The following is a 25611-nucleotide window of genomic DNA, read 5'->3' on the forward strand; positions in this document are numbered from 1 at the left end:
AATACAAAGCTTTTTGCAGGCCCCGCCCCTTATCCCTCCGTCCTGTAGTGTCCGATGGAGGTGATTGGAGGGGGTCGGGGTTCTGGGGGCTCCCCCTCTGGACGTCACTAGTAATGGCGGGGAGTCCACACAGGCCCTGGATGCCAGACACAGACAGTCCACTTATTTTCGCGTGAGAACAGCGCGCCGTGTGATCTGCTGCAGGTGAGTTGTGGATGCGGGAGGGATGGAGCCGGGAGGAAGGTACTGTGTGAGGGGGTCTGGGGGCGTTAGAAGATCTGCCTTAATGTTTACAATGTATCTATAATGGCATCTAAACGCGTATACATTATTCCTGAATTGGTTAATAAAAACAAGCCTTTTTTGTGTAGGCCCCGCCCCTTATCCCTCCGTGCTTCAATCTCTCATCATCGGTTCCGGTGGAGGTGATTGGCGGGTGCTCTGGGGCTCCTCCCCCCTGCCTCTGACGTCACTGGTAATGGCAGGGGTGGGACCGCAGCAGCAGCAGACAGCAGCCCTGGATGCCAGACACAGACAGCGAGTTGTTTTCATCCCGAAGTGACCTGCTGCAGGTGAGTTCTCGTCGGGGTGGGAGGGATGGAGGGGGTTGGAGCCGGGGAAGGTGCTGAGTGAGAGGGTTTTGTTCCCTCCTTCTGTCTGCGATGTAAGTGTGGCGTAAGGGCCTGAACTGCCGACTCTGGAGCTGGGAAACACGTTCGAGTCTCGGCGTCTGTCCTACAACCTGTGATTCTGGGCAAATCACAGACCCTCCCGGCGCCTGAAATAAATGTGAATGTGCCTGTGTGATGTAACTGCGACCTGACAACGCAAGGTGCCAAAAGGAGCTGAAAAGCGCTGCAGAGACTCGGAACTGCCGAGTTTTTCTTTTAGGGGGGTTGGGGGCGGGGCGGGGGCAATAGTGCCTTTTGGGTGCTTCTCGGCACGAGCCCCGCCCCCTCAGGCCCCGCCCCCTCCTCACACAGTGAGATTTTTGGCTCCGGTTGGCAGATCTGTAACTGGCGCTCATTAAAAGCCTCCAATACCTTCTGGCCGAGTTCACACGGGATAAAACGAATTAAAAAAAACGGGGATTTTCAGCCCGATTCATCAAAGACCCGTTTTGCTAGTCTATAATAGCGATTCATAAGGAATCGCTATTACAGACTTGCAAAACGGGATTCATGTAGGAATCGCAAAAAAAATTGCGATTCCTACACATTCCTTATTTGCGATTAGCTAATTGCTAATCGCAAATAAGGAATACTCCCCATTCATTCCTATGGGCCAAAAGCCCATAGGAATGAATGGGGAGTATTCGTTATTTGCGATTAGCAATTAGCTAATCGCAAATAAGCAATCCCAGTTTGTTTTTATTCACACCCAAACACATTAGTGCCACTTTACAGACTTTGCCAGTGAAGCTCTACTTTCATTTATTCTTGCCTTTGAATGGCATTGTTTTCCTCAAATGAGGAAGTTCACCATTCCTGGAGGTAATGCGATATCTGGTTGATGCGTGGTGATGAAAACGTTTAATGTGATCCTTATCAACTGTTTTCCTTTTATTCGTTTATAAAATGTGCACTGCAGCTTTATGTTCATGAATGTGCTCTTTTAAAACCATACTCCGTATGTTTTGTAAGGATTTAAGCAATGGACATTGAAACAGATCCCTTCTGGGCCATGTAGTCTTGTCCTTTTTCAGGCAAAAACCCCTCGTTGATTTCTGAACAGTGAGTGCACAAGGGCCATCACTGAAACTATATTGATGTTCTTGCTTTGTATCCCCTTGCCGAGGCATTGTTGTTTTACCTTTTTGGCGGGGGTCGATATTAATGTTTGGAAGACATAAGTATTGGTGTGAGGCTCACCCTTTACGTGGGTCTTTGTTTGGGTGAACTGCAGAGCTTTGGTGACGTTATTTTTGAGACCAGGAAAAACTAAAAATAATTCCCCAACCCTTTAGTTTTTAAACTAATAGAATGGTCAATGAAAAACTAACACATCATAACATTACCATCTTCTATGCAATAACCTAGCCTGTATTTGACTCTCGGCTATCTCTCTCGTCACTTTACTTAGTTCTTTGGGTTCTAGGCCCTGGCCAGTTTGCATTGGCATATTGGTCTCCTCTTAGTCCTACCAGACACCTTCTTCACACTGATCTTTAAGTCCTTTCTCAAACTTACTGGTATCAGGCCAGCACTGCCATATCTCAGTGATTCCAGGTTATATTATTTCTGACCCGGACCCTCTAGACAGAAGTTAAAACGGGAAAATACTAACAAACTGTGCGCCGCAGCCCAACTCCTGCCCAGGTTGACCTCGGCAAGCCCCTCTCAGTAATATACACCAAGAGAACTGCTAAGGTACCCGAGGCAGCAGATGGCTGTAGATGAGGCACCTTAAGGGGGAGGGGTCGCAGTATGAAGTGCGAGTACTGAAGGTTTAAAACAACACTGTTTCCATCATCGAATGCATAATTGCCGAGTACGAGGTGTTAATATGTGCATTAGCAGGCCGGCGCACTGATAGAAAGCTTTAGGCATTGTTAGAAAGGCGATCTTCGGGAGGAGGCAGAGGCTATCTGGCCGACCACCCCGAGACCCACCTCTCCTTATGGAACTGGCTGAGCGCCGTCGAGAGGCCTCCTGGCGAGGTTCCTCTTCTAGGATCGCACAGGCAAGCAATCGCACCACTACAGAAGGACACTACACAAGGATAGATTCGTAACGTCTTTATCAGCAATCAAGGCAGGTTACCTCAGTAATATGTACAAATAGATCGAGAGATCTTCAAAGTCTTAGTAACTGTGGGGACGACTGGAGGGCCATCGAAACTCTCCTCCTCCTTGATCCGTCAAGTGGCCGCTTTACCACCTGGTCGGATCTTGGTGCCTCGATGTCGGGGCTTAGCTGGGTCCGCGGCCGACGTTGGACCGAGGCCACGGGGCCCGGACGTGGAAGGCCCAAGATTGAGTCGGGGCCTGAGAGGGTGGCCCGGGATAGGGATCGGACCAGCAGCGTGGGGCGAGTAGGGGTCGCCATGAGTGGTGACTCTCATGAAGGTTGGAAGGGGTAGCCTCAGGCCGGAGGACAGGGGTCGATGTCGTCCAGGGCCCACCATGCGGGAGGAGGGGGACCACGCCACGAGGCCGGGTCCAACAGGCATCATCTGGCGGAGCCTGCTGGGGTCAGTGCCAATAAGGTAGCCTGTGAATGGCAATCATTGACGCAATCCAGAGACCTGTTAGAAGGTAGCCGCGGGCTCGGTTGCAGGTGGCAGGCATTGAGGAATTAAAAAAAATTACATACCACTAGTGTACACACATGATTGTGACCTGTTTCAAGGAAACATGAAATCCGTTCTTTCTTTCTAACTTTTTTTTTTTTACTGTTTGCATGTGTAATGCCGGCTGTTTCTGTGCAACTAGCCCTCTCAGGCGAGATGTGTGGATCGCAGTTTCCTTCCTTTAACGTTGCCTTTGCAGAAATACTTTCCCATTTGCTTTCATGCCTTTATTCTTTTTCTAATCTTCCGCAATACCGCTGCGCTTCCTCTTTGAATCAAGAAAGGATAGAACGGGTTGCAGGTAACTTTAAAGAGAGATTTTGTAACACAGTTTGATGCCATCCCAATAACAAACATTTCAAATGTTGCCAAAAGAGAGGCTGCGTCCCCCCCCACCACTCCCGCTTCGAACACGGTGCCTAACGTTACTTGCTGATCGTTCCCTGGAATTCTGTACAATAAATGTGCATCTTTTTCTTTGAAATAGAACGTTCTGCTTTTCAGTATTTTCAGTTTTGTTTGGTAACTTTCTAAGTGCGTGCAGTCGTTACAATCTCTCCATAGCCCCTCTCTCGCACAAATAAGAACAAATAATAGCTGCAGCATCTTCTTCTGCTTGTGACAAAAATAAATATGGATAAATACAGACGGAAATGGTAAAAAAATGAATAATATAAAACCGGGAGCCCTAATCCTCAAAGAAAGGTTTTCTAATGTGGATCTCTCTAGAACCACATCAATCTGATTTAGGGTTTTTTTTTCTGGCCATTTTTAGTTTTTTCCTCCGTTTCATTGTAGTTGCCAGGTCATCTGCCAGGGCGCTTCACAAGCTTTTTCTCTCCCCCCCCCCCCCTCCCATGGGTTTCTGTGTTTATTTAAGCTCTTTGTATTATTAGATTTATTTATTTTATTGTTTGATACTTGTGCTTAATCATGTTGAACTGACAAACTCAACGGAGCGGAATCGCACCACGCGACCACAGGACACTGTTTTAGAAAGTATTTTTTGCTCCCACCCTACAACCGAAAAACGAACGCCCTGAAGAAGTTCATTATGAAATTAATGAAACGCGTTGGCTGGAACTCCAGTTTTGTTGAACTGATTTTCGATACAACTTTACAAGTGAACTTACTTATTGAACTGACCACCTGGGTAGTGCACCACTCCAAATTCTGGTGTAGTTCTCTCTCTGCTTTGCAGTTGGCACCCAAGAACGGCAGGTACAGGAGTTGCTTGTTTGTGCACACCAATCCGAAATACTTTTGGATCTACCACATAGGGAATACAGCAGAGAAGTGCAGCTATCCCGGTCCGCCGTTGCTAGTTTGTTCCACTGTTTTGTTTTCTGACTAGTCTAACTGGGATCCTGCTAATCAGGACCCAAGTCTTCCTCCCTAAATTTGATTAGGGCAAGTACTTTGGTACCTTTCCAATTGGCTACTGGTGTAAATTTGTTAGTCCCTAGTATATGGTACTAAGGTACCCAGGCCATAGGTACACCAGGGGTCTTCCATGGCCTGCAGCACACATTATGCCACCCATTGGAGACCACTCAAACTGTGACTATAGGCCTGCCTTTGCTGCCTCTGTGAGCTGGTGCTAGCACCACTTATGACAGGTATTTCTTCTTATATCAGAGGTCACTACACTTAAAACCTATGTCCCGTCTATAGTAGGCTCTCCAGTTCTGAGGTGCGGCTGTTTGATTGTAAGTGTGAGGGTGTCACTGCATGAGCAGGACACACCTATGAACCACAGCCTATTCTCCAAGCTTTGTAAGTGCGTTCAGCCATTTAAAAACATATAGGGGACATCAGTCATTACCAGATGTCTTACTATATAGTGGCCACACCCGGTCATGTAGTAATCATACCCCAGCACCGATTCCGGTGTTGGAAGTTTGATCCCATGTACCATGGTGCTCCCTTGGAGGTATTCCCCCCCACCCCCTGTACTACCGGTTACAGTCTTTCAGGGCCTGACCATAAGCTAGTGCTGCTGCAAACCGTAGACTCGATTCTGCCCTCCTGCTGCTGCGCTACTCTTGAGCACAGGGAGGCAGGACAATAGGTTTCGTGTCACTGGAGTTGTGACCACCTCCCAGACAGGACTTGGTGTATTAGGCTGGGGTGGGGGCCACCAGACTGCTTTGAAGGGCACATTTGGGTCCCTCTTTGCATACTCCAGTTTGAGCCAGTTCAGGCAGACCTTGGTTCCTGCTCTGGTGCAAAACTGGACAAAGGATGTGGGAGTATTCTCCACTCTGTCCAGCCCCATCTCTGGGAGGGACCACTGAATCATCCTAACCCTTTCCCTAGGATACTTTAGGGTTTACCTGTGGGTGGCTCTTCAGATTCGTCGCGGGACAGGATTCAGATCCGAAACCACTTTAACTTCAACCGCCTGGGCACCTTCGCTGCATTTTGCCTGGAACCAAGACTGCGCCTAGGAAGACTCCTGCTGCTCCTGGTCTCGATGTTCTGCAAGCTTCTTAGTCATCTGGGCCTCTTCCAGTTTCCTCTCCAGGCCTTTTGGTATTAAGAACACTTACAGTAATCTCCCTTTTGGAGTGAAGGAATCCCTCCCCTGCATTTGCATTCACCGCAACAAAGCTGACCAATCTGCTGCTCGCTAAAAAGGTGGTGGTTCTGCAACTCCCTTGAGGCCTGCCCTGTACTCCCAGCCATTTTGAGGCCAGCGTTCCTTGTCCGAACCGCTGGAGCCGAACCCCTGAGCACCGTGTCGACTTGCCCATTGCCAAGGCTGTTGGCACTTACTCCAGAGATCTTGGGGCTACAAGAAGCTCCTGCCTCCAGCATCTCTTCCTGTCAAGATCTTTGTCCTCGCCGCATCCTTTGCACCGTGGGCCTGCATCTATAGTGAGTTGCTTGAGGTCCTCTTGCGACTCCAGTGCCTTCGGCCTGTAGGTCCTCTTGAGCGTCTTATTTGCCTTCAATGGCCTCCCTGCTTACTCGGGGGCCTGCTCTCACTCTCCTGCAGTTGGTGAGTCTGTTGCACCTTGCAGGTCACAACGTTACTCCTTGTTTCCTTTCCACATAGTAGCTTTTTTCTATCCAGAGGTGTGCAGTTTTTCAATTATCTGCTGCATTTGTGCATGTTTTGCAGTGATGCAAATTTACTCGTTTACTTAACCTGAAGCCCAACCCTGGGTGGCTGTAGCTGAGATCAGTAAGACTCAGATAAGGAACTATGTGTAAAGCTTTTTAACAGCACCAAACCATGAAATAAGAAATCAACATACGGAAGAAGTTACCAATTTATAAAAATAGATTATATTTTTATTTATTTTTAGAGACCTTGATGTATTAAATACCCTGGAGGGTTCCGGAAATACAGATTTAAGATGATATCACTTGTAGTCAAACCTGCAACAAGCGTTCGCCAACAAAAATTTTGAAGACTTCTGAACCATTTGAAACTGTTAGTTCAGCTACTTCAGCCTGGGTTGGGTGACCAGTTCCAGCTGGGCAGAGGTGAAGGGAGCTAGAATGGACCCTCTGCACAGTTTCCTGGTCCCAGGAGCATTTTTTAATCAAAATCCAAGTTTTACACGACAACCATCATAGACCTCAGTGGAGTGGTCCTGATGCTGAGGGATGCTCAAAGGATGCACCAGTTGTGGTGTAGTTGACAGGGATGTCTTTGTGGGTGCTCCTTGGTCCACTGGTGGGCTGGGGCAAACTTGGTCACAACGATCCCGGTCCCTCGAAGATCTCTATGTTGCAGACCAGCAGATGCTGGGGTACTGGTCAGTCTGCACCACAGTTTGCGTGAAATCCTTTAGTGGGTGATAGTTTCACTCAAGATTGCATCCTTCGTGGCAGTGTGAGACTCTGCCACCTCTTCCTCAAGTCTCAGTAGTTTGTCTCTCTCTTTCTTTCTCTCTCTCTTTCTCTCTCTATCTCTTTCTCTCTCTGGCGCTCTCTCTCTCGCTCTCGCTCTCGCTCTCGCTCTCGCTCTCTTTTTCTCTTTTTCTCTCTCTCTCTCGCTCTCTTTTTCTCTTTTTCTCTTTCTCTCTCTTTCTCTCTTTCTCTTTCTCTTTTTCTCTTTCTCTTTTTCTCTTTCTCTCTCTTTCTCTCTTTCTCTCTCTTTCTCTCTTTCTCTTTCTCTCTCTTTCTCTCTCTTTCTCTCTTTCTCTTTCTCTCTCTCTTTCTCTCTTTCTCTCTCTTTCTCTCTTTCTCTTTCTCTCTCTCTTTCTCTCTTTCTCTTTCTCTCTCTCTTTCTCTCTTTCACTCTCCTTCTCTCTTTCTCCCACAGTAAGGACCCCCAATGTTGTGCACCCACCCATCTAATCCTAAGAGCGCTCTCATAGATGTCCGCCACTTATCAAGGCCAACTCCCCCCTAAATATTTGGCACAGTTTTCTTAGGCTGCCTGGGGTCATGCAGTTGCCTCTTTACAGTTGCCACACTGTCTATGGGGTTTGATCCCCAGCTTGACCCTGTTCTCCTCCAGGGCTAATCTTCTCTCCTCCTGGGCCAGGACGCCCCTTTGCTGGGGCAGCTGTGCGCGGTATAAGTAAAAATAACATAACATAACATAAATCTCCAAGAGGGTAAGCTGAGCCTCTAGGTTTCTTTGTCTCCTCATCACTGTGGAGCTCCTTTCGCTCCCAGGAGCGACCCTTGACCCACCAGATCGGTCGCTCCCCCCCCCCCTCTGCACAGCTCCGCCTGTGTGACCCTGTCCCAGCTGCCGCTGCTGAGGAATCGTAAATCTGTTTATGTTTTACTGTACTGCCTGTATTTCCTTGTTGGGTCTGTGACTGCTGTTGTCTGTCTTCCCCCACTGCCTGAACGTGGTCCTTGCCTGTTTTTTTTCCTTCTGTACCCCTCGCTGCCCCCGTGTCCTTGCCCGGGTTTCATTTCTGTATCCCTCGCTGCCCCTGTGCCTCTCTGCCCGGTTTTGCCTTCTGTTTCCCAGCTGCCCCGTATTTGTGTGTGCCAGTATTGATACCCTGGGATGGTTTGTAATTTGACCTGTTATCATCCTTCCTCAGTTGTGCAGTGTTGGACCGTTACTTCACTGGGTGGCAGTGTGATGCTGGGGCTCAGTGGTAGACTTTCCTGGAAGTTAGTGGAGTGGTGGGGTAGGTGTGGGGTACTCTGAGCTGGGAGTCAGGTGGCAGTGTAACGGGGATAGTGTGTTTGTCAGAGGTGAAGTGGTTGTAATGTGAGGGGGTGCTGCTGCTTGTGAGATGACAAGGTAATAGAAAGAGATTATGGAGTGGAATGATGGGGAATCGTAGTTTGGTAGTGACATGGTAATGTGGATCTCTCATGTGGTATTGCTATGGTATTGGTGATAGCGCTGTGGTGGAATAGAGGAAGGTGGTATTGTTAGACCAGTTTTACTGCAGTCGGGGTTAGCAGGGCATTTATTTTGCGACTGTGCCATGCTGTAATGTGGTTGGATTATATTGTTGCTAAATTTCCTGTCTCCGCGCCAGAGAAGGACTTAGAGTGATGGAGTTCTGTGCATTGTAATTTTGAAATACTTTAGCCGGAGTTAATCCTTGGCAAAGGGAGCTCTAGGTATTACTAATAGTACAGGCTTTGTGTGCTGAGTTGGTGCGCTTTTTATTATGCCCAGATAATTATTTAGGATGTTAGACGACCACCAATACAAGGCAGTCTCTGGCCCTCATTCAAAAGTCTGATGGAAGGCAATGCTCATGTTGATTTTGTGAATGGGTGTTCTTCGGCTCTGATTGACAGTGTGAAACGTGTCTGACTGAACGTGGCGTATGTGGCTGCTCTAAGAACAAAATAGATTGATGCATATGCCCTTTTATATATCACACTTTTTGTCAACAATAACTGATGGCAACGAATCTTCAGTCGCCAAAGAGAGACATATTTTGCGCACCTCTTTCTCTGGCTCTTTAATGACTCTAATGTTGTTGGATACTGTCTTTTCTGGAAGACTGTGGTGGGATGGGTGGGTTTCGGTTCATGTCTCATCGCTTTCGCCCTTGGCTCTTTTGTCCATTTGCTTTGATGCCCTGTATGGATGTTAAATCTCTGTGGCTGAGCCACTGACACATGACCTGAGGACATATGAATTTCCAAGAACAATGACGTTACTAGGGGTTTAACATATAGATGCACTGAGCAGGCAGCTTAGTTTTAGTTTTTTATTTATTTACAAAGAGGTTAGCCTAGAGCTGCAGTGCCAGGTGCGTTAAGTTGTATTAGAGAGGAGCGAGCGCAGCACGCAGCATTGATGAAATTGATTAATTACACACACTGTGGAGACATTTTAGATTCAATGTATACGGCAGGTCGCATAGTGCGCTCAGTAGCTCCAGAAGTTAGTTACAAAGATGGACAGCCCTACAAATGTTTTACTGTTGTTTCTAGAATCAAACATTTTTTATTCAGCAGTGACATACCATTGAACACAACTGGGCTGCCTACATCCACCGACCGGCAGAGCGTAATTTGACAACATTAAAACACAGCCATGGGGTCTACATCCCGGAGGGCGACCCGGCGAAGATAAACTGACGGCCAGATGTCGCAACCAATTCGTGTGCTAGTGCTGCATTTTATAGAAAAGGAGAAACAAACACTAACAAAGAAACATAAACCTACCCAGCCCCACCCCCCTCCCCGCCCTGGACCCCCCCTTCTCTTTCCCTCCCACTCCGCACCAGCCTTGCCTGCGCCTCCAACTCTGCCCCTGCTCCTCATCGCATCTCCGCCCTCAGAAAGCCATTCCAGTCCCTTATGAACTCGCTGTCGCCGGTTCCAACGGGATAAGCTGCAAAACTTGCAGGAACTTGGGGCATGTTACCTCCCGCATATCCCGTGACAGTAGATGTATAAATGGTTCCCAGAGCTCCGCATACGTCTCCCCTTTGCCGTCCACACAGAGGGAAAGCCTCTCCATACCCAACAACACCCAAAGCCGCCTAATCCAATCTCTTGGGTCGGGGGCAGCAGGGGAGCGCCACTGAGCAAGAATAACTAGGCGCGCGGCCAGTAAAGCTAGGGCTATCTGCCTACCGCGCAGGGAGCGCAAGGGGAAAGCCTTAGGGTGAGGGAGACCTAGTAGCACATGCTCTGGGGCCCTGAGATATTTAACACCAAATGCGTTGTCTTATGTCATCCAGCACCGCCTGGCAGTAGCGCACCAGCTTGGGGCAGTGCCAAAGCAAATGCGTCAGGGTACCCGTCGCACCGCAGCCCCGCCAACAAAGACTTGGACATTTCGGATCCCACCCGTGAATCCTGGCCGGCGTATGATACCAGTAGGACGCCATTTTGTAGGCTGATTCGGCCCCAGTCACATTAGTTGCAGTGTAGTGTGCGCGATAGTGCACCCTGTCCCATTCCTTGCGCGTCAGTGGGCGGCCCAGCTCCGTCTCCCATCGAACCTGTGCCTTGGACCGCTGCGAATGTGGGTGCGATAAAATTAGGGCATAGAGTTCGGAAATAAGTCTGCGGTCATCTTTTTTAAAGACAACCCAACGCTCTAGTGTCGTCATGGGGCGTGACATGTCCGCCACATTAGCGGACAGTGTAACCCAGTGAGCGACCTGTGAGTAAGGGAAGGCGTTCGACTCGCGCAGTTCAAAGTATTCTCGACGGAGCGTGGAGAACGAAATCAGCCCCTCCGGTTGGAAGAGGTGGCCCACTCTCTTACAACCCAACTTCCTCCAGCGCTGAAATACCGGCGAGGCACAGCCCGGGGGAAACTCCGGGCTGTCCGCTATGGGCGTCCGAGGCGACGGGAAGGTGGTCCAACCACGCTTGCCTGCCAGCCGATCCCACACCGCCATCGTTGAGGAGGTGACCGGCGATGAGTACAAGCCCCATGCCCTGTGCTTACGTGGGAGCCATAGTTCGCGCCAGATATTGCAGCCCGCCACCGTCTGGTCCATGAAGAGCCAGTGCTTGCTGGACATTGGCCTGTTCCATTCGAGGATAAAGCGCAGGCAAGAAGCCTGATAGTATGCCTCTACACAAGGGAAGCCCAGGCCACCCTCGGCTCTGGGTGCTATAGCCCGGGCGAACGCAACTCGGGGACGCTTATGATTCCACAAAAAGGTGATGAGCAATCTCTGCAACTTCTGCAGGGCTCCCGGTGGCGGGCGCAAAGGCAACATCTGGAAGAGATGGAGGATACGAGGGAAGATCGTCATTTTTTTCGTCGGCAGAACCAGGCCAGGTGCAACCGGGACCACTGCGCGACAGATTTGGCCGTTTATTCTAGTAGAAGCCTATAATTGAGGGAGACCGTCTGTGGAATCGTGGGTGCTAAACGGATTCCCAGGTAGGGAATGTCCGTATGGACCCACTGGAAGTCAAAGTCCCTCTGAAGATCTCGAACATCCTCTGCCGGCACAGAGAGATTGAGGATTTGGGATTTGGAGAAGTTAACCTTGAATCCGGCCACCGCTCCGAACTCCTGGAGCTCGCGAGAGAGGTGCCTCAAGGACGAGTGAGGGACAAGATCACGTCGTCAGCGTAGTGGCTCACTTTGTGATCTTCAGCACCAAAGCGGACCCCATGTATGGCCTCATTGTCCCGGGGGCGTTGTGCAAATGGCTCCATGTAGAGCGCGAATAGCAAGGGTGACAGGGGGCAGCCCTGTCTTGTCCCTCGCGTGATGGGAAAATGCTCCGAGCGGCAGCCTTTGACCCTCACCGCCGCTCTAGGGGAGGCATAGAGACAGCGTATTTAGTTGACATAGGTGTCTCCCAACCCGAAAGCCCTCAGGACTGCAAACATGTATGACCAGTCGACTCGGTCAAACGCCTTCTCGGCGTCTATGGAGAGGAAGAAGGCCTGTGTACGGGACCGGTGTACCGAGTCCATCAGATGTAGGTGTCTCTTGGTGTTCTCACCCCCCTGTCGCATCGGGACGAATCCCACCTGATCAGGTTCAATGATTCCGTCCATGAACGGGCTAAGACGCGGGGCCAGGATACCAGAGATCAATTTCATGTCAATGTTGAGGAGCGAGATGGGGCGGTACGAGCCGCACTCCTTAGCATCCTTTCCCGCCTTGGGGATGACCGTGATTACAGCCTCGGCCATGGTGGGAGTCACATTCCCCGTCTCCCTGAAGGAATTGAAGAGGCGCGTCAAGAAGGATGCCAGCACCCCACAAAACTTCTTGTAAAAAGTGGCTTAGAAACCATCTGGCCCCGGTGATTTGGCCGTCTTCAAGCGCGAAATAGCAGAGATAACCTCTTCAATGCGTATCTCCGTGTCAAGAGATGCTGCCGAGCTCTGGGAGAGGGGTGTGACTCCACAGGTTGCTAGGTAGGCCTGGACCCGATCGGGTTCAGGGGGCTCACAGGTGTACAGCGTCTGATAAAAGCGCTGGAAGATCTCCACTATGTGGCCATCCGCCGTCCGTTCGACTGCGTGCGTGTCCCTAATAGCCGGGATGGCCGCCTGCTGCATGCGGGCCCACAAGCGGTGGGCTAGCATTCTGCCCCCTTTATCGCCGCTGAGATAGAACTTGTGGCGCAGGCGCAAGAGTGCATATTCGGCGCGGTCTAGGTCTAGATGCTTAAGCATGCGCCTTTTCGTCTCCAGCTCCCTCCAGACCCGCTGCGCCCCGGTTCGTTTGTGGATTGCCTCCAACCCCCGCACGTCGCGCTCAAGTTCCTCCCGTTTCTCCTTGCGCAGTTTAGCTAGCGACGCCGAGACCGCTATACAGTCGCCCCTCACCACTAATTTAAGCACTTCCCACACCGAGCTTAGTGACATACCGTCCACATCGTTGGCGGCGAGGTAGTGTGTGATCGTGTCTTGCAAGCGCTCCACCACCGAGGCGGATTAGATGAAGGAAATCCCGTAGGCACCAGCCCCCGGGCGATCGCAAGCCGCCGCCCCCGACACCCTCACGGAAATGAGAGCGTGGTCGGATAAGGAGCGCGGGGCAATCTCCGCTGAAGAGAGCTGGGTCATCAGGGAGGTAGAGGCGAGGAAATGGTCAAGGCGCTCGTAGGTCTTATGGGCCGCGGAGTAGTAGGTATAGTCGCGCTCTAGCGGGTGCAAGGTGCGCCAAACATCATGGAGCCCCCCGCTCCTGTAGCCACTGCAGACCCCCCTTGGACATGGCCCCAGTCTGGTGGGAGCGTGCTTCTGACCTATCAAGGGAGGAGTCCATCACCATATTCAAATCACCCCCCACCAGTACCCAGGGGTCAGGAGATGCTAGAGCGTTCGCAAGCGCAGAGGTCAGGAAGGGTTCCTGCTGTACATTGGGAGCATAGAGGGAGCCCACTGTAAGGTGAGTGTCGCCCCATTGGATCCTGACCGCTAGAAAACGGCCCCTGACCTCTACCACCTGAGATAGTATTTTACAGTGCGCTTTCGCACTGATCAGTATCGCAACTCCCTGTTTCTTCGCAGTGCAAGAGGACCACACTTGAATCAGGAAACGCCTATCTCTCATTCTTTTGGTGTCCTTGGAAAGGAGATGTGTTTCCTGCAACAGACAGATATCACTCTCCGCCCCCTCTAATAGTGACAAAATCGCTGCCCGCTTAACTGGGCTGTTGAGGCCCCTTACATTCTAACTGACAACTTTCAGCTCCTTCCCCATCGTAAAAGCAAATCACAAATCGCTCTCCTAAGGGTGGGCACACCACCACTGGACAACAGATCGACCAATTTCAAAATGGAGGCAATTAACGGCTGATGCGGAGTCGCCCCTCCCTCCCAAGCCCCCCTGACCCAACTTCCCGCAACCCCCCCCCCCCCAGGAACCACCCCAAAAACAAACCCCAACAGTCTGACAGCGCCCTCTCACGTAGTAGACGAGAGGAGGGAACAATAGTTCATCACAAAAGTCCAAAGAGCTGGGGGCATGGATTAACCCCACCAGCCGAACATGTCCTGATACAGGACAGTATGTTCGGGGAACGTGGCATTACATTACCCATCAGAGTCCATACTTCCGGTCCCTCCGATGCCAGCCATCATCCTGCAGAGATCAGGCGTTCAAGGGTAGAGATCAGGACCCCTCCGGCGTCTCAGTCGCCTTCGCTACAGAGGCAACCGCTGCTCCCCTCTCCTTAAGGCTAATGGATAAGTCCGGGCCCGAGGGTTTCGCTGGTTTGCCCACCGTCTGCCATTCCGTGGAGCGGCGGCGCCGTCTTGTTGGGGAGGGCGAGGCCTCCTTCGTGTCCTCAGCACCCTCTAGTCCTAACAGGTCACGCGCCGCCTCCAGGGATCGCACTTGGATTAACTTGCCCTTCCACTGAAAGACCAAATGGAAGGGATGCCCCCAGGAGTAGGGGACCCCTTGCTCACGTAAGAAGGTGGTGATCGGCCGGAATTCTCTCTTGGTAGAGTACTGGGCGATGATCACGAAACAGAAGAGGGGCTTGCTCACGTGCTTTCTTCAGAATCCGCTCTTTGAGCTGAAAGTCGTGAACACACACCAAGATATCCGGGGGAGGCGCATTGGATCCACGGGGGAGGCTGACTCTGTGGACCCTTTCCATTTGAATCTCACGGAGGTCTTCTTCCAGCAGGATGTGGCGAAAGAGGCTATCAACATATTCCCGCAGGTCGGTCCCCTCACCTTTCCACGGGACAGCTCTGATCCTGACGTTGTTGCGCCGGGATCTATTCTCCAAGTCCTCTGTATGCATCTGCAGGTCCAGGTTCTGCTCCATGAGGCGCAGGACATCTTGTTGAAGCTGGTGGATGTCCTCGGCCGTCCGAAGGTCGGGCTCTTCCAGAGTTTTGACTATCTCCGATGGCGTTGACGTCCCTCCTCACCTCTCTTAGATCGGAGGCCAGCTGAGTCCGCAACTCCTGAATATCCTCCTTTATGGCCGTGAAGAGTTCTCGCATAAAGGCTTTAGTGGCAGGGGTTTCACTGTCGTCCAGGAAATGTTGCTTGTCGGTCACTGGCGCGGGCCGCAGCGGCGAGTTCTTCGGAACCCCATCCTTTGGTGTTTTATCCTTCTTAGGCCTGGTCGACGCCATGATGCTTTCTCGCCTTCGGCTTCCCTAGCAGATGGCCGGCATGCCGTCACTACCCTCCGTCTCGGGCCCCAAGGTCGCAGCAGAGTTAAGAGTCCCGAGTGTTGCTTCGTGTGGCGGACCCCTAAGCTCGGTCACCACGAGCACAACGTTCAGCTCGGTAAGGGCCTCTCGCGAGTGGCTCCACGCCAAATCCCCGCGTCTGCCGTTTCCTCGACGCCGCTGCTGGGCTGGGGCGTCTCGGCGCAAACCCAAGCGGGAGGAGCTCAATTGTAGGCCCGGGACCCACTGTCACAGGCAAGGCCCAGGGTGGGCCGCTGTCCAGGGGCCCACCCGGCGTATGGCGCGCTGTGGGCTCAGGCTGCTTCCACCGCGTGGTCACCCTCCAGGGACACCTCGCCGACTTTTAGGTGTCAGGCACTCTCGTCTTCGTGGGTCCCTGAAGCTGGCAGGTCCCTCCTGCGGGGCCAAGCCCCGGGGTCCTGGGACTGTCGGTGTGCAGTGCAGGGCCACCTGAATTTGATCCGCACCCTGCGCGGTGGACCGGCCACCCGGCTCCCCGGGCTTCTCGGGCGTCACACAATCTCTCCCGATGGTACTCCAGGCAGCGCCGCTCTCTTAGGGTTTCTAGCAGCGGCCAGCTAGTCTTCAGCGTGGTGCCGCGGCGTCCATCAGCTCCCCGTGTAGGCCTTCCTGATGCTGGACCTTCGCTCCGGGGACTCCAGTAGCAGGTCGCCGGAAGCAGGCTCCAGCGGCACCAGGTGCAACACCCTGGTCTCGCGCCAATGAAGGCCGGCGCTCCGTACTCCGCTCTCGTAGCTCCCAGGAGACCGCTCGTTTCGCAGGGAGGCTTCAAGCATTTGCAGGCGCCCAGCGACGGCCGCGGTCCTCGGGCAGGGAGTTCCGCAGGGCTAAAAACAAGGCTATAGAGAAAGCGGCGATGGAGGGACCGAGCAAGACATCTTACTCCGCCGCTATCTTGGCCACGCCCCCCTTACTGTTGTTTCTAGAGCATTATTTTGCACAAAAGACCGCCACAATTTAAAAAGGACATCTAGTTTCCATGATGTAAATGCTTGTTCTACTCTCAAGGAAGAGTCACTCAAAGTGCGACGAATTGTACATTAGAATGCCACGCATAATGCACGCATGGACAAGTCACTCACAGATGATACACAGTAGGAAGCTTTCTACTGTGTACATTGTTGTTTTGAGTAGTTCCAACGTCAGTTGGTAAAGAGCAGCCCCAAAGTGCATAGCTGCCAAGCTTTCAGATTGCTAGGTGTGATATTTTCATAATTTTATTGTAATCATGAGTCCGCCGCCACAGACATTTGCACCAGTTTTAGTTCTTTAAGAGTGTCTCATTGCTGATTGCTCAAATGGGTGCATGTAATTTGCATGATCGAGGTAACTGTTAGCAGCAATACTACGGGTCTCTCCTCGGAGACTCAGACATCTTTCAAGTGCTCACCGTCCTTTTTCCCCAGCAATACGCCCCCGCACCCCCAAGGAGCGGCAATGTGAGGGGTAGCCCCGGGCGCCACAAGCTCTAGCTACGCCTCTGTATGCAGCCGCGCCTGGATTCAGATGTGTGACCTTCTGCAGCAGACACATTAACACCGCTGAGATGTAGAACTCAGTAGATAAAGTGTTGCACAATACCTTATGCAGGGCACAAGTTCTAACAAGCCTTTTTTAGGCTGAGGGTGGGCAGGACCATAATAATAAATAAGAAAACACAGATGCCCACACACTGTTTGTTTATGATGCAATTATTCCATAGACCAAATGCAAAAATTCATTAAATCTGGTCAGGTACTTTTATTTATACCTATCACTTGTTTTTAGTAACACTTTTTTTGGAAAGTTTTACTTTCTTTGGCATAAAAGGAGAACATATATTTACACATATACCACCATAACATGTCAATCAAGGAAAACTTCACGAAACGATACTTTACAAGAAAATACACATAAAGCAAAAATACATCCAAATAACAATAGACATTAACATTCAATTCATTTTTTCAATGTTTCCAAATCAATTTCTTATTCCAAAGCCATAACAGAAAACAACGTAAAGTGACAAGAGCAGCAAAGCAAATGTCTATTTTTCTGCGACAATTAATGAAATGATTAGCTCTCGTGGATATGCCGACGCGTTTCAGTTTCGAGTAACCAGCTCACAAACCCTCATCAGGGCTTTGGTATTTTTCTGTATAGGATGCAAGAAAACAAAGTTTTATTGACAACCTGTACGCCTCATGTCTACCAACCATTGTTTATAGAGTCATCAAATGTTACCTATATATTTTTGATCAGGTGGGGAATATTTTCAAATCTGTCACTTAAGATGCTCTATTTAGTGGGTCTCTGTATTGCAACTTTGTTTTCCCTAAAAAGTGAAGCTCAAACTATGTCAGAGTGCGTGCCACACTACAACGTTTCATAGCTTACAGACACTAATGTCTAGCGTTTACGTACCTCCTAGTGCACCATCCGGCCCTGCTGGGAGGGGAGGAAAGAGTCGAGGTCACTAATCCAGTGATCCTGTTTAAAAAAGAGAGATACATGCACGATATTTTTTCGCCTCTCTAAAAGGTGAATTTCACTACACATTTTATTCACCAAGAGTAACCTACCTCCTGTGCTTGTCCTGAATTTTATATAGAGTTGCTTTGGCGAGTGGCAATCAATAAGACTGAAAACCTGTCAAGATAAAGGACTGATTAAGGTCCCGAAGATAGGCGGGAGCCCTCAACCAGACAATCCGGTGGCACATAAGCAGGCATTTAAACAGAACACGTTTCTTTATGGGGAGCCAGTGGAGAGCATCAAGCGCCTTCTGTGAATTGGCTCTCCTCGGCCTCCTCAGCACCAGGCGAGCAGCCGCGTTCTGGATGACCTGCAGGCAGCCCATACTCCTCTCGGTGGTACCAAGGAACAAAACGTTCCCATAGTCCAACCGAGAGGCGACCAAAGCCTGCGTCATCGTCCTTCTGGCAGTTAAGGGTAGCAGATCCAGAGTCTTATTTAGAACCTTCAGGACCCCAAAGCACTTCCCCACAAGGCGTCTAATATGACACTCCTAGGACAGTGTGGGATTAACCCACACTCCTAGGTTTTTTGCTTCCTCACATGGTACAGGAGTGGCGCCCAGACAGGATGGCCACCAATCGGCTGACCAGCTACTGCTCTTACCACCCACCACCAAAACCTCGGTTTTGGAGCCATTGAGCTTTAAACAATGGGCATCCATCCAGTCAGCCAAGGCCTGCATGCAGGCCTTGAAATTGGAGGATGCTCCTGTGGGGTTTTGAGACAGCGAAATAAGCAGTTGAGTGTCGTCGGCGTAAGACACCAACTCCACCCCAAATGCTTGGACAACCTTGGCCAGGGAGGCCATGTAAAGATTGAAAAGTGTAGGGCTCAAAGCTGAGCCCTGTGGCACTCCCTGGTCTAGTGGCACCTCGGAGGAACGGCAGGACCCCTGTTGAACTTGAAAGCAGCGCCCCGTCAGGAACGACTGCAGCCAGTTCAGGGCGGCTCCTACGACCCCAGCTTCGTTTAGACACTGTAGCAAGATGGAATGGGCTACAGTGTCAAACGCTGCGCTGAGGTCGAGCATTATCAAGGCCATAGTATGCCCCGCATCCGCTCCAGCTCTAAGGGTCTCAGTTGCACGCAGAAGGGCCGTCTCCGTAGAGAAGCCCGCTCGAAAGCCTGATTGGGAGGAGTGAAGAATATTGGCTCTCTCAAGGTGTTCAACTAATTGAGAGTTCACCACCTTTTCTGCGACTTTGGCCACATAAGGAAGCAGCGAGATGGGGAAGCAGCGAGATACATACATTGTAAAATAATACATTGTAAAATAAAAGTTCCCGAATTGCTCTTCAACATTACTTTGTTTACCAAGTGGCAAGCACTCTAACATGGAACATGTTACATTGCCAAAGTCACTAAAGGTGTCGCCCAGCCTTCTCTCAAGGAGATGTTTCACATCTACATCAATTATGCTGAACATTTGGCAGTAAAGGGTGTTTTCAGACCCTAGTTTTTTTATTATGTCCACTACAGCAATTGGGTCTTCCTGTAAAAATCTAAGAATGCAGTAGAGCGTACTTTTTTCACATCACTATCAATATGCGACCAAAGATCCTCACATTTCTTGCCTTTGGCATCCTCACACAGCAAAAATTCTGTAAACAGTTGCCACATGGATAATATAGCATTCACAGCGCCTTGGGGAGAAAACCTTCAGCTAAGTGAGACAGTTGGGATAACTCTTTCTTTGATGCCACAGAAAGCACAAAATTAGGAATATTTGTGTTTTAGTTCCCGTGCATAACAAAACAGTGCACCGGAATGGACTAAAATGCTAACTCTGAAGATTGTAAAGATCCTTTCCGCATACCATCTAACAAGTGTCGAGGATCTCTTACTGGGAAGCACTTCGGCTCAGGTATCCATTTTGATAGGTCATCACACAACTTTTTCATTTACGTACCTGAATCCCGCAAATGCAAACAGTATCGCTCCAATCTTTGTTGAACTTTGGAAGAACCTTTTTGCAGCAGCATTCTAAGTGATACTGCGTTCCATGTTCAATCCTCTCATGTTTTTACCACTATCCCAGATGCTTGGTGATAGCACTCTTTTCTTGCATACTTGTCACTGTACCTTGCATGGACTGTTTAAAGTCTGAGGTGTTGGCAATTCGTCTACTATCAATACTGACTCGTTAGAAACTGAGGGCTGCTATATCGAGGGTTTTTACCCATTCTCTGTGGGTAAATGTGATGGCACATATTGGGAAAGATTCTTCTGAACCAGCCATTTTACCGATCAATAAAAGAATTAAACGCAGCCAAAATATCAAACATGGTTTTGATATTTCCTGATTCTCTGCAGTTTATAAAATAGTTAAACAAGATCTAAAACAAGCTTCTAAACCCTGGATCCTTAGACCAAAGATGACAAAACTGAAAAAAGCAAAAGGAAGACGAACCAGTATTTTAGTGGCATCCCTAAACAATAAAACCCAAGCACAAAAAATGTTAGCCCAGACCTTGTTGTTAGCTTGTATAACAAAGGTACATTGAATTTGCCCCTTCAGGAAGAAAAACAATGACTCTTTCACTCTCCTTTTCCTTTCTTTGAATGGCATTTAGTTTGTGGTTATGCAGGTGTTTTTTCAGTGTTTATATGTTTAACTATAGAGGAGTTGGGTTTTGGGATTTCCACCTCGACCATCACCTACCCAGCCAGTCTCTGGACAGACTTTCCTTAGTCTTTCTGCCGTATCTCCCTCCCATTCTGTTTTTATGCGATCCTCTCCCCTTAACACTTGAGAGCGAACTACTTTGTCTGATACCCGATGGAGCTACCTGGTTTAGCTATAGGGGAGTTGGACCGTGAATTCCCTCCTTGGTCGTCACCTACCCAGTCGGTCTTTAGACCGTCTTCTTCTCGTCTCTACGGTTGTCCATTCCCTTGTTCTCACCTCCCCTACCCCCACTTCCTTTCTCTCTCCTTTCTCTCCTCTCCTAATGTATTGCTGATTGTCTGCTGTAATGTTGTAATTGTTGATCTTTTTCTGTTACACTGTTAAATCACATTTTTGCACTTCCTGTCGTCTCCTCCCGCATCCTCCCTCAATTTATGTCTCTCCTTCTCCCCTCTCTCAAAGTATTGAGACAGAACTTTTTTGTCTGCTTCCCGATGGAGCCTCATGGTTTCGATATAGGTGAGATGGGCCGTGGATTCCCTCCTGGGTCCTCAGCTACCCAGTCGGTCTTTAGTCGGTCTTAAGACAGACTTTCTTTTCGTCTCTCCTTATTGTCTCTTCCCTTATCCTCCCTTTCTCACCTCCCCTGCCCCTTCCACTACTTTTCTCTCCCCTCTCTCCTCTCCTAATTGTATTGCATATTTTTTTGGGGGGGACGGGGATTTAATGTGTAATTGTGAACTTTGTTACATTGTTTATTCTCTTGTATAGCGCTCTGATACCTCCGTGTCTAGCCAGCACTATATAAAACTCTTTAAATAAATAAAATAAGGGCTATTTCCGTTTTGGTAGGGGTTTTATCAGTTAATATAGGTTTAAACCAAAAAACGGACAGCCTAATTATAAGCATTGGTATTGGGGCAAGAAAATATGGTGACATTAAGTGGAAGAGTTCACTCTGCATAGCTTCGCAATTGGCCGATATTGATGTGCTCGTGACAATATCAAGGGCCAACGTAAATTGAGAGACCGTTGCTTTAAAGTGGTGTAAGTGAGCCAGCCCTTCCCCACCATGTCTTCACGTACTTCATCAAGGTGGTCGTGCCTTCCTTCAAACCTGAATGTTCCCTTACGTACCCACAGCAATACAGTTCATGTTACGCGTTCAGGTTTTTTAAAATGGGGACAATGCAGCATGTGAAATCTCGTCATAACGTGATGACACAGAACAGTGTAGCCATTGCATACATTGCACACTTGGCTCATGGCAGTTGTAGTATTCCCGGGCATGCTTCTTGTAGTCCACTTATTGAATCTCACAATTAGTTGATATTTGGAGATGTTTCATCATATGTTCTGGGTGCATTACTAGATCGGTATTGTGACTTAGAATTTGGTTCCTTTGGACTCATTGTTCAAACAGGGCCCCCAGCGATAATACATATTTGAGCCCACATCCCTGTGGGGCTAATTCAATTTTTTTGGGGTGACTTGTGGGGAATTGAGATTTATTGTTAGGGTGGTCGCACCTGTAATGTAATGTTTTGTTGATACTGCTGTGTAATTTTGAGATCCATCCCTTAATGTGTCAGCATCCACTCAATTAGTTTACTATACATCAGAATGTAAGGGATGATAATTTGTCAATCACAGTCCATGTGAAGTCATTTTCGGAGTGTCTCATTTCAACATAGCAATGCATTAGTTTCATGACTGTTTTTATATTTTATACCTGAAGGTGCTTTTGTGCTCCTTGATTCAGGTATGAATCTTCCTTGTTGTCATGCCGACATACCTCAATCCACAAGGCCAGAGCAGCATGTAGTCTACATTTGTTGAGTCAAAATTGATACATTGCTTCAGTCTCCAGGGTGTTTTTAATGTTAGATCAAAGCCTTTTGCCTGCTAAATGAGTGGGCAGATGTTAAAAAGGCCACACAGGTAATGTCCCCAAACTGGGGGAAGATTCCACATATACCTTGTGGTGTTTTTTTTGGTTGGTTATGGTTGTAGTTTTGTGTGCATAAGTGAATCCCTTAATGATCCACCATGTTAAAAGGAAACATTGGTTTCTGCCAATTAAGGGGACCCTACGTGCGGATTCTCCAGTGCTCTTTTAAAAATAAATTTTTTGTTTGTTTGTTTGTCGTAGATGGAGAAAAAAATGAGGCGTTCATTTTTTGGTTTCTCAAAAAGTTTGTAAAAGAGTGTCTGACATTGTTACCTGCTTTTTTTAAGACCTTCTTTATAAGGCTCAAAGGATAGTTTTTTTTTGCCTCTAATTTGCTGGTCAATAATCTTGCATGCTGTTCATGTTATGTTATGTTATATGCTATTTTATAGCGTGCTCAACTACTACCGGAGTATCCTGGAGCGGAGTGACCAAGAAGGGAAACCGAAGAGGAAAGCAGGACAGTAGAAGGGACCTAAAAGGCCATTTTAAACAGGTGAGTTTTCAGAGCTTTTTTGAATGAGCCGAAGTTCGGGTCAGACCGAAGAACTAAAAGGCGGCTAGTGTGGGTTGGTGGCAGCTCCCATACAGACCCGCTTCGCTTGTGGCCATAATTTCTTAATTAATTTCGAACTGTGCTAATTGTTTTAAAAAAATAATCGTTTTTAATTCTTTTGCACATTTGGAGGCTCGTGCTCTCGCGCCTGTGTATTTTCTCTGTCTGACATTTAAAAAACTTTTAAACATATTTGGGGGGCTGCTCGACCTACCTAGTCACCTTCTGAGGGTGAGGTGAGCCTTCCCTGCCCTGTTCCACCGCGGCTGGTGTGCCTTTTGAGTGGAGGGCGGGCGGCCATCTTATTGCTAGTCCCGGGCCCTGGCTGAACCTGTGGCAGCAGTCTAGCTGGGGGAGGGAGGTCCTTGTATAAATTCAGCTGTCGGCAGAGGCTTTTGCGGCTAGTGTGGGTTGGTGGCAGCTCCCATACAGACCCGCTTCGCTTTGTGGCCATAATTTCATAATTGATTTCGAACTGTTGAGCTAATTGTTTTAAAAAAAAATCGTTTTTAATTTTTTTGCACACTTGGAGGCTTGCGCTCTCGAGCCTGTGTATTTTCTCTGTCTGACATTTTAAAAACTTTTAAACATATTTGGGGGGCTGCTCGGCCTACCTGGTCACCTTCTGAGGGTGAGGTGAGCCTTCCCTGCCCTGTTCCACAGCGGCTGGTGTGCCGTTTGAGTGGAGGGCGGGCGGCCATCTTACTGCTAGTCCCGGACCCCGGCTGAACCTGTGGCTGCGGTCTAGCTGGGGGAGGGAGGTCCTTGTATAAATTTAACATGCCCTTTCGAACGCGCAGCGGGTGGGCCGAAGGTAAGCCGAAGGTAAGCCAAAGGTCAGCTCGTCTGCGCCTCGGGCGCGCTGGGCGTAGACCTTGCTGACCGAGTACCTTATGCCCCGCCCACTGCAGTGATTTCTTACACACGGGAGTAGCTGCTATCCCGTAACTCTCTGAGCTGTTCGGGTCCTGCTCAACGATGTGGTTCTTTTGATTTATTCAGCCCTTGCTCTCTGTGCGGTTTTAGTTATGTTTCAACACTGACAGCGCCATTTTGCTACTCGAGTATGTTGCATTCCGTCTCTGCGGCTCTTGTCCATGCTCGATCTATGAGCAAGCATGCTGCCGATATTTTTGAATTATTGTCTGATGGCTTGTTGGACATTCTGTTTGCGACGGAAACATGGCTTAATGGCACCAGTGCGCCGGATGCTAAACTGGCTATCCCTAGAGGTTTTAAGATCTGCAGGAAAGATCAAGCACAGGAAAGACGGGGGGGATTGGCAATTGTTCTGAAGGAATCTTGGGTTCTTCATGTAGACTCCCCAGACGAGATAGGAGACGGGGAAGTTCTGAATTTTTCCCTTGTTCTTTCACCCCACTATACTTTAGGTGGCACATTAATTTATCGGCCGCCGGACCCCCCGGTCCTTTTCTTAAGGTCCTATCGGAGGTTATGGTGCCTTGTGCTCTGAGGTTTCCGAAATTTCTCCTCTTGGGTGATTTTAAAATTCACACTGAAGCAGCCAAGCTCCCTGATTGTAAATTATTGTTGGAGTCCTTAAGTTTGGCCCATCTTCTACTATGGGTTACTTTGCCTACGCACTCTGGGGGCCATACATTAGACGTGATCTGTTCTAACGTCCCTCTCGGGGTTGAATTACCTCAAGACCTCACGTGGTCTGATCATCGTCTGATCAGATTTGTATGGTCTGCCGATAAAACGATTTCCATGGCTTTAAAGCCTTGTTGCACTCAGAAGATTAATGTGCACGCCCTGTCTGCCTTCCTGAGGGACAATCGGCCCGTGCTGGGGAACGAGTTGGCCAATGCAGTGCAGATCTTTAACTCGTGGGTTTCAGCAGGGGTGGCCTCTTCTTCTAAGGGTAACAACAGTCACCGATCCCGTGTAACCCCGTCTAAACCCTGGTTCTCTCCTGCCCTGCACGATCTTAAACTTACTTGCAAAAAGTTGTAACGGACATGGCGCCGTGCATATTACCCTACGGCCAAGGAGGCCTTTCGCGAAGCACGGAGGAACTATTATGCCTGTATTAAATCAGCGAAATGTGAATATTTTGCTGATAGGATTAAAAAGGCCAACAATAACAGTCGGGAGATTTTTTCTATTGTTAACAGCTTCCTCTCCCCCTGTGCTGAGCAACTATCATTGCCCCCTTCAGCTGCCTAGTGTGAGAACCTTTCCTCGTTTTTTGAGCAGAAAATAGCGGGGATTCAGGCTAGTCCATCAGTTCTAATAGTTACATCTCTGACACCTCTCCAGCACTAGGGTCTGTCTTCCCTGAGTTCAAGGAGTTCGCACCAACCTTCGATTGAGGATACTTTAGCGGTGGTGAAATCCTTGAGGTCAGGATCCCCCAAGGACCCCTGCCCTGCACGGGTGCTTGCGGGAGTTGCTGAAGTGGTGGGCCATGAGATCTTGCAGATCATCATCAACAACACCGCAACCTCTCTTGGCACCCTATGTACCTACAAGGACACACAAACGTAGGTCAAAGAGCAGATACACCTATGAGACACCATTATAGTATGACTCAACCCCCTTATACCTAACATACCATAAAACGAATGCCAGAGAGTG

General features: G+C 49.2%; 1 protein-coding gene across 1 annotated transcript in view; it reads left to right on the top strand.

The window, feature by feature from the left end:
* The first annotated feature begins 462 nt into the window (after window positions 1-462).
* Window positions 463-25611, top strand: part of LOC147709796 (uncharacterized) — a 66063-nt gene continuing 40914 nt past the window's right edge. Inside the window, exons 1-2 of the mRNA XM_086928263.1 lie at window positions 463-572; window positions 22847-22950. The gene's annotated coding sequence lies outside the window, so the exon portion shown is untranslated. The remainder of the gene's footprint in view (window positions 573-22846; window positions 22951-25611) is intronic.

This window comes from Lissotriton vulgaris, chromosome 6 (genome assembly GCF_964263255.1).
Source record: "Lissotriton vulgaris chromosome 6, aLisVul1.2, whole genome shotgun sequence".
Lineage (NCBI taxonomy): Eukaryota > Metazoa > Chordata > Amphibia > Caudata > Salamandridae > Lissotriton > Lissotriton vulgaris.